Source organism: Pan paniscus, chromosome 15 (genome assembly GCF_029289425.2).
Source record: "Pan paniscus chromosome 15, NHGRI_mPanPan1-v2.0_pri, whole genome shotgun sequence".
In the NCBI taxonomy this organism is placed as follows: Eukaryota; Metazoa; Chordata; class Mammalia; order Primates; family Hominidae; genus Pan; species Pan paniscus.
Genome location: NC_073264.2, coordinates 77,673,707 through 77,683,834, shown reverse-complemented (window position 1 = coordinate 77,683,834; position 10,128 = coordinate 77,673,707).

The following is a 10,128-nucleotide window of genomic DNA, read 5'->3' as shown; positions in this document are numbered from 1 at the left end:
AGAACTGAGCCCTGGAAGAAAGTGAAAGGTATGATTTCAAGGGAAATATTTATTATGTGCATGACACAACAATGAAATTGTAGACTGAATAAGTGATTGATGAAATGAATAAGTCAAAGACTTGGGTAACATCTCTTGATGAGAAGGCAAGCTCTTGAACATGCTGGATATGGCTGTAGTCACCCTGACACTTCTCAGATTACTCTCTGGAATAGAAATAAACTCAGGGGCTCTTCTGGGCATTGACCCCCCAAATCTTATCCCTCTGAAGAAGTTTTCTCTATGCCTTCATCCTGAGCCTACTCAGTTTTGATCCCTCCTTGATGCCTTCTGCAGAGATAATGTTCTGTTTGTTTTGCCCTTCTATTAAAGAACTTTCTTTTATACGAAGAGCTTGTGGCTCTTCATATAAGAAAGAAAATATAAAAGAAAGTGGGGTTTTCCCTCTTCCCTTGGTTCTGGGGCTCTACCCAGCTCTGGAGTCAAAGTGTCCTGCCAGAGAGTCAGATGCTTATTTTTCATTTTCAAATATCCTTGACTCAATGTCAACTAAAAAATCACTTTCAAAAAAATATGCTTATGTTCCAGAGACCCAAAGAATGCACAGGGAAGTCGGGAGGCAGCAAAGTCTCCACCTCCACTGCCGGGAGCCAGGACCCTCTTTGAGCTGGTGTCTGGAGGACCCTCTGCTGCCCTGGCCCAGTGCTTGCCTTTATTTGCCCCTCTGCCTTAGGCCCTGGCTCATCAGTAGGAAATCTCAGTGCTACCTTCTTTCCATCTGGTGTCCTTCCTTCAAGCACAGACATAGGCAGCTTCTGCTCAGCAGACCCCAGACCTAAGTCTTAGCAGGGAAAAGCCTCTTGGTGCCTCTCCTAGCTCCATGCCCTTTTCCTCTCATCTATTTCAAAAAGTTGGGATTGGGGAAGCAGTGAAGGAATCAGCTGCTTCTACTCTCAAGAAGAAAATAGGCTCACCCCATCTCCTGCAAAAGGAGTACTATCCAGCCTGTAATATTCAGGGTCCTCCGGAGAGTCAGAGCTGATAGGACATATACACAGAGAGAGAGAGAGATGAGAGGAGACTTACAAGCTGAATTAGCTTATGAAATTATGGAGGCTGATGAGCCCCACAACTGGCCGTCTGTGAGCTGGAGAACCAGGGAAGCCAGTTGCATGGCTCAGTCCAAGTACAAAGGCCAGAGACCCAGGGATGCCAATAGGGTAACTCTCAGTCCAGGGCCAAAGTGCTGAGAACCCAGGGGCCACTGGTAGAAGTCCCCAAATCCAAAGGCCAGAGAATCTGGAAGTGGGATGTTCAAGGGCAGGCAAAGAAAGGTGTCCCATCTCCAGACGAGAGAGAGAGTAAATTCTCGTGTCCTCTGCCTTTTTGTTCCATCTCAGCCCTCAGCTGATTGGATGGTGTTTGTCTATATTGGGTGAGGGTGAATCTTCCTTACTTGGGCCACTGATTCAAATGCCAGTCTCTTCCAAAAACACCCTCATAGACATACCCAGAAATAAGGTCTTGCCAGCTATCTGGATGTCCCTTAATCCAGGCAAGTTGATACCTAAAATGAACCATCACACAGCCCAAAGAGCAGACCATGAAGAGGTGAGAGCCCCAACCTCACTCTGAGCTTCACCAGCATGGCATACACACTGCATCCCAAGGGTCATGAGACATTCTGCTGGACACAGACCCATAGGAGACTTGTGGAATTTGGGGATGAGAGTTGTTCCAGGGCCCTCCTTCAGCCTCATCCTGACCCAACAGTGGCCATTCAACACTCCCTGAGGGACTTCTGTGTGGGCCAGGAGCATTTTGCCACCTTCAGAAGCATGAATCAAGCCTTGCAGGTGGGTGATACCAATATCCACCCACATGACTGCGTGCTGCTGGTAGCCCTGGTTCTGATGGGTTTCTGGGGGCTTCTCTCTCTTAGACACAAAGGGACTTTGATGTCCAGAGGTGTTTGTCCTCAACTGGTTTCTAGAAGGCCTTTGTTCCCATTGCTTTGATGAGGACAATAAGACAATCACTGGCTGACTGGACTCACAGACAAACTGGTCAGGGGACAGGTTACGGGACCTAGGAGGTGACTCGGTGCCTTTCACACATGCTCCCATGACACCCCACCTTCCATAAGTCACCCATTTTGTGTGTTTTTCTTTTTTTTTTTTTTGAGACAGAGTTTCACTCTGTCACCCAGGCTGGAGTGCAGTGGTGTGATCTTGGCTCACTGCAACCACCATCTCCAGGGTTCAAGCAATTCCCATGCTTCCGCCTCCCGCGTAGCTGGGATTACAGGTGCATGCCACCACGCCCGGCTAATTTCTGTATTTTTTAGTAGAGACGGGCTTTCACCATGTTGCCCAGGCTGGTGTCAAACTCCTGACCGCAAGTAATCTCCCCTCCTTGGCCTCCCAAAGTGCTAGGATTACAGGCATGAGCCACCATGCCCGGCCAAGTCACTCTTTTGGATCTACCAGTATACATTTCTCTAACTCTTCTAGAATCTATTTAACTTTAAAATTTGTGTCAGCTATATTTAGTTTGGCAGCAATTAATAGAAACTTGGAGCTATAGCAGTGTAAATAAGTTAATGGTTTGCTTTTCTCCCAGGCAAAACACTCGTGGAGACAGGAGGTCCAGGGCTTTTTGACAGCCCCACGATGTGGTTAGCGCCTCAGGCTCCTTCTGCCTTTCTGTTCTACCATTCTTAGTGCATGTGTCTGTCCTCAAGGGAAACTCAGGGCTGCAAGATGGCTGCTGCCGCTACAGTCATCATGCCCACCTTCCTGTCTTGAAGAAGAAAAGAAAGGAAGAGCTTGCCAGAGGAGTCAGACCCTTTTAAAAAGATTTCCTGAAGCCCCCCCAACAATAACTTCCTCTTACATCTCAGGAGCTGCCCCAACTGCAAAGAAGGCTAGGAAATGAACCGGGAGTATTGCCATCCTCAACAACATAGGGATTTTGTTGGCAAAGAATTATCTCATGGCACCTAAGCCTTACTGAGCACTTAGCTGATGTTGGATACTCTAAGCACCCCATATGCGTGACCTCATGGAACCCTCACAACAATGCCATGATGTGGGAACTATGATTACCCTATTTTTCATAACAGGAAGCTGAGCCATAAGGGTTTCAATCATGTTTCTAAATGACAGAGCCAGGATTTGGCTCTGAGCTTGAGTTTTTCCCACATTCAGGCTATCTTCCACTTGAGCCCAATGCCCTTAGCCATCAGCTGACTGCTTAAATTCAGGTCCCCTGAACTGCCCCCATGGCCCCCAGCCCCCAACCTTGTCACTGTGGTGAAAGAGCTTGGTCTTTCAGCTCAGAGGTCCCCATTCAGAACCGTCCTTTGAGACCTGGGTGATTCCCCACCTCTGAGGCTCACCACCACCAGTGGTGCCTGGCACTTGTGAATTCCTGGTCCCCTAACCTGTCCCCTCCTATCTCTCTTCCATATGTCCCTGTCCCTCTTTCTATTATTCTGTTTTTCTCTTCCTCCCTCTCTTCTTTTCTTTCACAACATCCCTTTATCCTTTCTTTAAAATAAAAGAAACACAGTCTTCCAGCCAGGGCTTAGTTCTTATACTCTCACTTTCCTTCTGCCCCTCCCCTTTGCCACCCTTCTCCTTCTCTGGCCTCCCATTCCCCACACGGAGGCACCTCCCCCAACCCCCACTGACACACAGCCACCCCCGTGAGCACACGCTGTGGAGCAGGCCCAGAGGAAACCGCTAAGCCAGGGACATAAACATAATGGAGCTGGCACGGGCCCCTCCCCAGGGCTCGGCTTGGCAGTCACTCACTGTCACTAACAGGCCTACGTCCCCAACTGCCTTCATGATGCTTGGGAGGAGAGAGCCCAGAGTGAAGGGGACTTTTACTATCCTCAGAGGGAGCTTTGTTCCTGCTACAATCTTTTCTGCTCTGCTCTAGGCCAGCCAGCAGCTTGAAAGAGGTTTTGGTTTAAATGGGTCTCTCTCCTTCACTCAGCAAACATCAATTAATTAACCAGAATAGTCAACAGTACCAATAAAGAGCTTGCAGGACTGGCCTGTGGGGTGGAGGTGGCATCTTAGAAAACCATGCAGGGCAGCCCATTCTGCAATGGATGGGCTGAAGCCCCAGGGCTTGGTTTCCTGTCTCCCTCCCAACCCCCTCCTCTGCCTCTGACCCTTAGGCTGTGACTTTGGTGTAAAAGGAACTTGCTCTGTTACCAAACACATTTATGTAGCTGATCTTATTCATCTTCAGAACAACTCCAGTTTACCGATGAGGCAGTGCCCAAGTTCAAACAGCTGTGAGCAGTGGAGCCACACTCCTGGATGATGAGGCCACCCTGGTTTGCACAGACAACCTGCTTGTTTCAGCAGGACCATGGAGGAGAGTAGAGGCCACCAGCCATATGCAGGGACCGTGCTCCGTTCCAGCTCTGCCATGGGAAGCTGTATGACCTTGCATGGCTGCCCAAAGCTCCTTTTGTCTTGTCCTGCCTCCCTCTATAAGTATGGAACGCGGCCGGGCGTGGTGGCTCACGCCTGTAATCCCAGCACTTTGGGAGGCCGAGGCAGGCGGATTACGAGGTCAGGAGATCAAGACCATCCTGGCCAACATGGTGAAACCCCGTCTCTACTAAGATACAAAAAATTATCCAGGCATGGTGGCATGCGGCTGTAGTCCCAGCTACTGGGCTGAGGCAGGGGAATTGCTTGAACCCGGGAGGTGGAGGTTGCAGTGAGCTGAGATCGCACCACTGCACTCCAGCCTGGTGACAGGGCAAGACTCCGTCTCAAAAAAAAAAAACAAAAAAACAACGGAATGCTGCACATTCACTTCCTCAGTTAGAGATGGCCCCATAACCCACATGTCCCCAGTGGCAGGCAAAAGGTTTTTGTTTGGTTGGTTGGCTGATTGGTTTTGGTTTTGGTTTGTTTTTTTTGAGATGAAGTCTCATTCTGTTGCCCAGGCTGGAGTGCAGTGGCGCGATCTCGGCTCTCTGCAACCTCCATCTCTCGGTTCAAGTGATTCTTGTGCCTTAGCCTCCTGAGTAGCTGGGATTACAGGTGTGCGCCACCATGCCGCGTTAATTTTTGCATTTTTAGGCTGGGCATGGTGGTTCACGCCTGTAATCCCAGTACTTTGGGAGGCTGAGGTGGGTGGATCACTGAGGTCAGGAGTTCGAGACCAGCCTGGCCAACATGATGAAACTCCATCTGTTCTAAAAATACAAAAATTAGCTGGGCATGGTGGCAGGCACCCATAATCTCAGCTATTGCATGGGCTGAGGCAGAAGAATCACTTGAATCTGGAAGGCAGAGGTTCCAGTGAGCCGAGATCGCACCACTGCACTCCAGCCTGGGCAATAAGAGCAAAACTTTGTCTCAAAAAAAAAAAAAAAAAAGAAAAAGATTTGTATTTTTAGTAGTTTAGGGGTTTCACCATGTTGGCCAGGCTAGTCTCGAACTCCTGGCCTCAAGTGATCCACCCACCTTAGCCTCCCAAAATGCTGGGCTTACAGGTGTGAGCCACTGCACCCAGCCAAAAAGAAGTTTTTAGAAGCCCCCAGTGAAGGTTTGTTGTCCGGGATTTAAAAGGAGGGCTTTTTTGCCTATCCCCTTCTCTCCCGCTTTGCGTCGTGGTATGAAGATATGATGCTGGGAGCTGAGGCAGCCATCGTGTGAGCATGAGGTGGCGAGCTTGAGGACTGAAGCCAACATATTAGAGCACGTGAAGAGCCTGAGTCATGGAACCCTGCCCCCAGCTATCAGCTCCCCCTTCAGACTTCTTCTTATGGGAGGAAAATACACCTTTACTTGTTGAAGTTTTTACAGTGGGCAGAATGATGTCACCATTCCCAGAGATTTTCATGTTTTAATCCCTGTAATCTGTGACTATGTTAGGTTATTTGGCAACAGGAAATAATGGTAGCAGATACAATTAAGTTTGCTAATCAGCTGGATTTAAAATGAGGAGATTATCCTGGAATATCTGAATGGACCTATATAGATGTATCCCTCAAGACATATATATCTCTCAGAGAGAGAGAAAATTTATATTATTTTTTATTTTTTTATTTTTTTGAGACGGAGTCTCACTCTGTCGCCCAGGCTGGAGTGCAGTGGTGTGATCTCAACTCACTGCAACCTCCTGGGTTGGAGCAATTCTCCTGCCTCAGCCTCCCGAGTAGCTGGGATTACAGGCACCTGCCACCATGCCTGGCTAATTTTTGTATTTTTAGTAGAGATGGGGTTTCACCACATTGGCCAGGCTGGCCTTGAACTCCTAACCTCAGGTGATCCACCCACCTCGGCCTCCCAGAGTGCTCAGATTACAGGTGTGAACCACTGCATCAGGCCAAGAAAAATTTATTTTAAGGAATTGGCCTATGAGCCTGAAATTTGTAAAGCAGTCTGGCAGGCTGGAAATTCGGGGAATAGTCAATGTTGAAGTCTTGAGTGCAAAGTCTGCAGGCTGAAAATTCAGGCAGAAATTCTATATTGCAGTCTTGAGGCAGAACTGCTCCTACTTTGAAACCTCAGTCTTTTCTCAGCCTTCAACTGACTGCATCAAGACTCTCAAGTAATAGAGGGTCACCTGCTTTACTGAAAGTCTACTGATTTGAGGTGAGTGCAGTGGCACATGCCTGTAATAGAAGCTACTCGGGAGGCTAAGGCGGGAGGGTTGCTTGAGGCCAGGAGTTCGAGGCCACAGTGAGCCATGATCATACCACTACACACCAGCTGGGGCAACGGAGCAAGACTCTGACTCAAAAAAAAAAAAAGTTTAAGTGTTAATCACATCTAAAACTACTTTTATAGCAACAGGCCAGGTGAGGTGGCTCATGCCTGTAATCCAGCACTTTGGAAGGCTGAGGGAGGTGAATCATTTGACACCAGGAGTTTGAAACCAGCTTGGCCAACATGGTGAAACCCCCCCTCTCTACAAAAGATTAAAAAACTGGGCATGGTGGCCTGTCCCTGTGATTCTAGCTACTTGGGAGGCTGAGACAGGAGGATCACCTGAGCTCGGGTGGCCAAGGCTGCAGTAAGCTGTGATCACACCACTGCACTCCAGCCTGGGCTACAGAGCGAGACTCTGTCTCAAGAATAAATAAATAAATAAATAAATAAATAAATAAATAAATAAATATTTTAAAAGCTACTTTATAGCAATAGCTAGACTAGTGTTTGACCAAACAACTAGGCACCATAGCCTTGCCACGTTGACACATAAAAGTAACCATCACAAGGGTCACCAAATGTACAAGAGGAAGGCAAAAGAGTCAGTGTCACAGTGATTCTATGTGGCAAAGACTCGACCGGCATTGCAGGCTTTGAAGATGGAATGGGGCCATGAGCCAAGGAATGCAGGACACCACTAGCAGCTGGAAAAGGAAAGAAAATGGTTTTCCCCTAGAGCTTCTAGAAAGCAACACAGCCCTGCTGACGCCTTGATTTTAGCCTTGTAAGACCTATTTGGACTTCTGACCTCCAGAACAGTAAGATGATAAATATGTGTTGTTTTAAGCCTCTAAACTTTATTATAGCAGCACAAGGAAATGAATACAGCCACTGTTTGTTCAGATTTTTTTCATGCACTTACAGCCAAAAGCATACCTAACATTCACTTGGTAATGTCACTTTATCTCTCTGGACTTTCAGTTCATCTCTGATGAATGGTAGGGGGTGAGGGGAGAGACTGAAGTTCTCTAGGCCTGTTTCTACCCTGCCTATGTCGGATCTAAATCTACCTGACTCAAGGGTGGTCTGTTACTCCCTTACCAAGGTCCTCCTCTGCAGAACTGTATAAGTGGCACTCCAGGATGTTGGCCCTTCTTGCTAGCCATGGCCTTTGAGGCTCCCCAGACACATGCTAAGCACTTTAAGGAAAGGGGCCATGTCTTCTCTTTGTATCTTCTCACAGCAACCACTGCATGAATCAACTTTCTAGCATTCTCCTGTCACTAGCTGTGTGGCCTGGGACACATTACTTAACCTCTCTGGGCTGCAGGCTATTTGTCTCTAATAAGCAGATAATAGAAGTACCTGCCTCATAGGCTTATTATATAAGGAATAATTGAGATAATGAACGTGAAACATTAAGCACAGTACCTGACAACACACACTAAATAAATATTACTTTTAATGGTGATATTATTCACCACAATAAATATATTGAAAAGGCATTATTCTCGCCATTTTGCTATTAAGAAAACATATATTCAAAGAGGTCAGTTAATTTGCATGAGATTATGGAGCTCAAGAGGGCAAAGTTAGACTTGGAACCTAAATCTACCTGGTAAAATTAAAGGTAATAACACATGTAAAGTGCCTAGAACAGTGCCTGGCACATACCAGGCTCTCAGTAATGATAACTGTTACCGTATTTCTACTCCCCTAATTTATCTCTATTTATTCAATCGACACTTATTGCATGCCAACTACATATGTGTCAAATCCTGAACTAAGCAGGAAGACTGCAAAGATAAAAGAGACCCTGAGCTCAAGGCTATAACTACTGAGCTTGATATTCCTATAAATTACTGGCTAGAGTGCAGGACACCCACAAGGACAAGGATGGGGACAGTGGGGACCCCGTACTCTCTTCCCTCTCGTTACCCATCAGGGCTACTTTTCATTCCTTGCAGTGGATTTTTCCCTTCCCATCTCCAGGCCTTGCTCACTTCCACTTCCTCACTGACCCCAGGAAGGCACCCACTCCTTCTCCCCTTGTCCGTTTCTGCTTTGGAAATCCCATCCACCCTTCAAAGCCCAACTTGAATCCCTGCCCAACCATAGCGGCTTCCTGGATGATCCTACCCAATTTTCCTTTGAACAACTCAGGGTGCACTATCCAGGGTGATCATCTAAGTATCTGATAATCAGCTGTCATGGGCACTGGCTGGTCAGAATGAGCCCAGCTGCAAAGACCCATAAGGTTCCACCAGGCTCACCAGCTGCATGGCCACCCTTTGAGGCCACTCAGCTGACACTAGATGTTTGTGGCCTTGAACGAGAGGCATTTTTAAATTTTTTCATCTTTTTGTTCTTTATAACTAGATTGTAAGCTTCTTTGAGTTCCTCATAGCATCCGCCTTTATCATATGTATCTGTCAGGAATACTTGTAGATGCAAATAACAGAAAAATTATCAATGTTTTAGAAAAATAGAATGCTATTTTTCCCCAAAACAAGAATGCTGGGAGTAGATGACTTCTAGGGATGGTTCTGTGGCCCAGTGGCATCAGGACCAGCATTTCTGTGTGTCTCTTGGCCTTTCCCTCATGTTCAAAAACAGCTGCCAAAACTCCAAATAGAAGGAAAGAAACCGCGTTACCCACAGTGTCTGTCCCTTTAATTTGACTTCCCTCTTATCGTATTGCCTGCTTCAGCGTCACAGGACCAGCCCAGCCTCCACGGAGGTTGGTGTAATAGAACAAATGTTTATGTCCCCTCCAAACTCATATGTTGAAATTTTCACCCCTAAAGTGATGACATTAGGAGGTGGGGCCTTTTGGAGGTGACTGGGTCATGGGGGAGGAGCCCTCATGAGTGGGATTAGTGCCTTTGTAGGAGACCCCGGAGAGATCCCTCTCCCCTCCCACTGTGTGAGGATGCCATGGCCGTCTAGCAAGCGGACCCTCACCAGACACTGAATCCGCTGGTGCCTTGATCTTGGACTTCCAGCCTTCGGACTGTGAGAAATAAATTCCTGTTGTTTATAAGCCCTGTTGTTTATAAGCCACTCAGTTTATAGTATTTGTTTTAGCAGCCTGAATAAAACAAGAAAGTTGGAAATAGAAGTGTTTCCCTTTTCCGGTCTCTGAGGTGGTGGCAGGCTAGGAATGATGGGGCTGGGAGTGGGCATTATGTCAGGTGGCCAGCCAGCAGCGTCTGCCACACCACACCTGAATGAAGGAAGGAAGGAAGGAAGGAAGGCAGCAACCAATGAATGAATCAATGAATGAGTCCATCAATCAGCCTAAGAGAGAGTTCCACTTGGACAAGTCTACGGTGGGAAGGAACCCAGGGATGTGGTCTTCAGAGCTCTATGTGGCCACTGGGTCCGGCCTGCACAGAGTTTCTCCCAAATCTCCCCCCAGCCCTCCTTCTTTCCC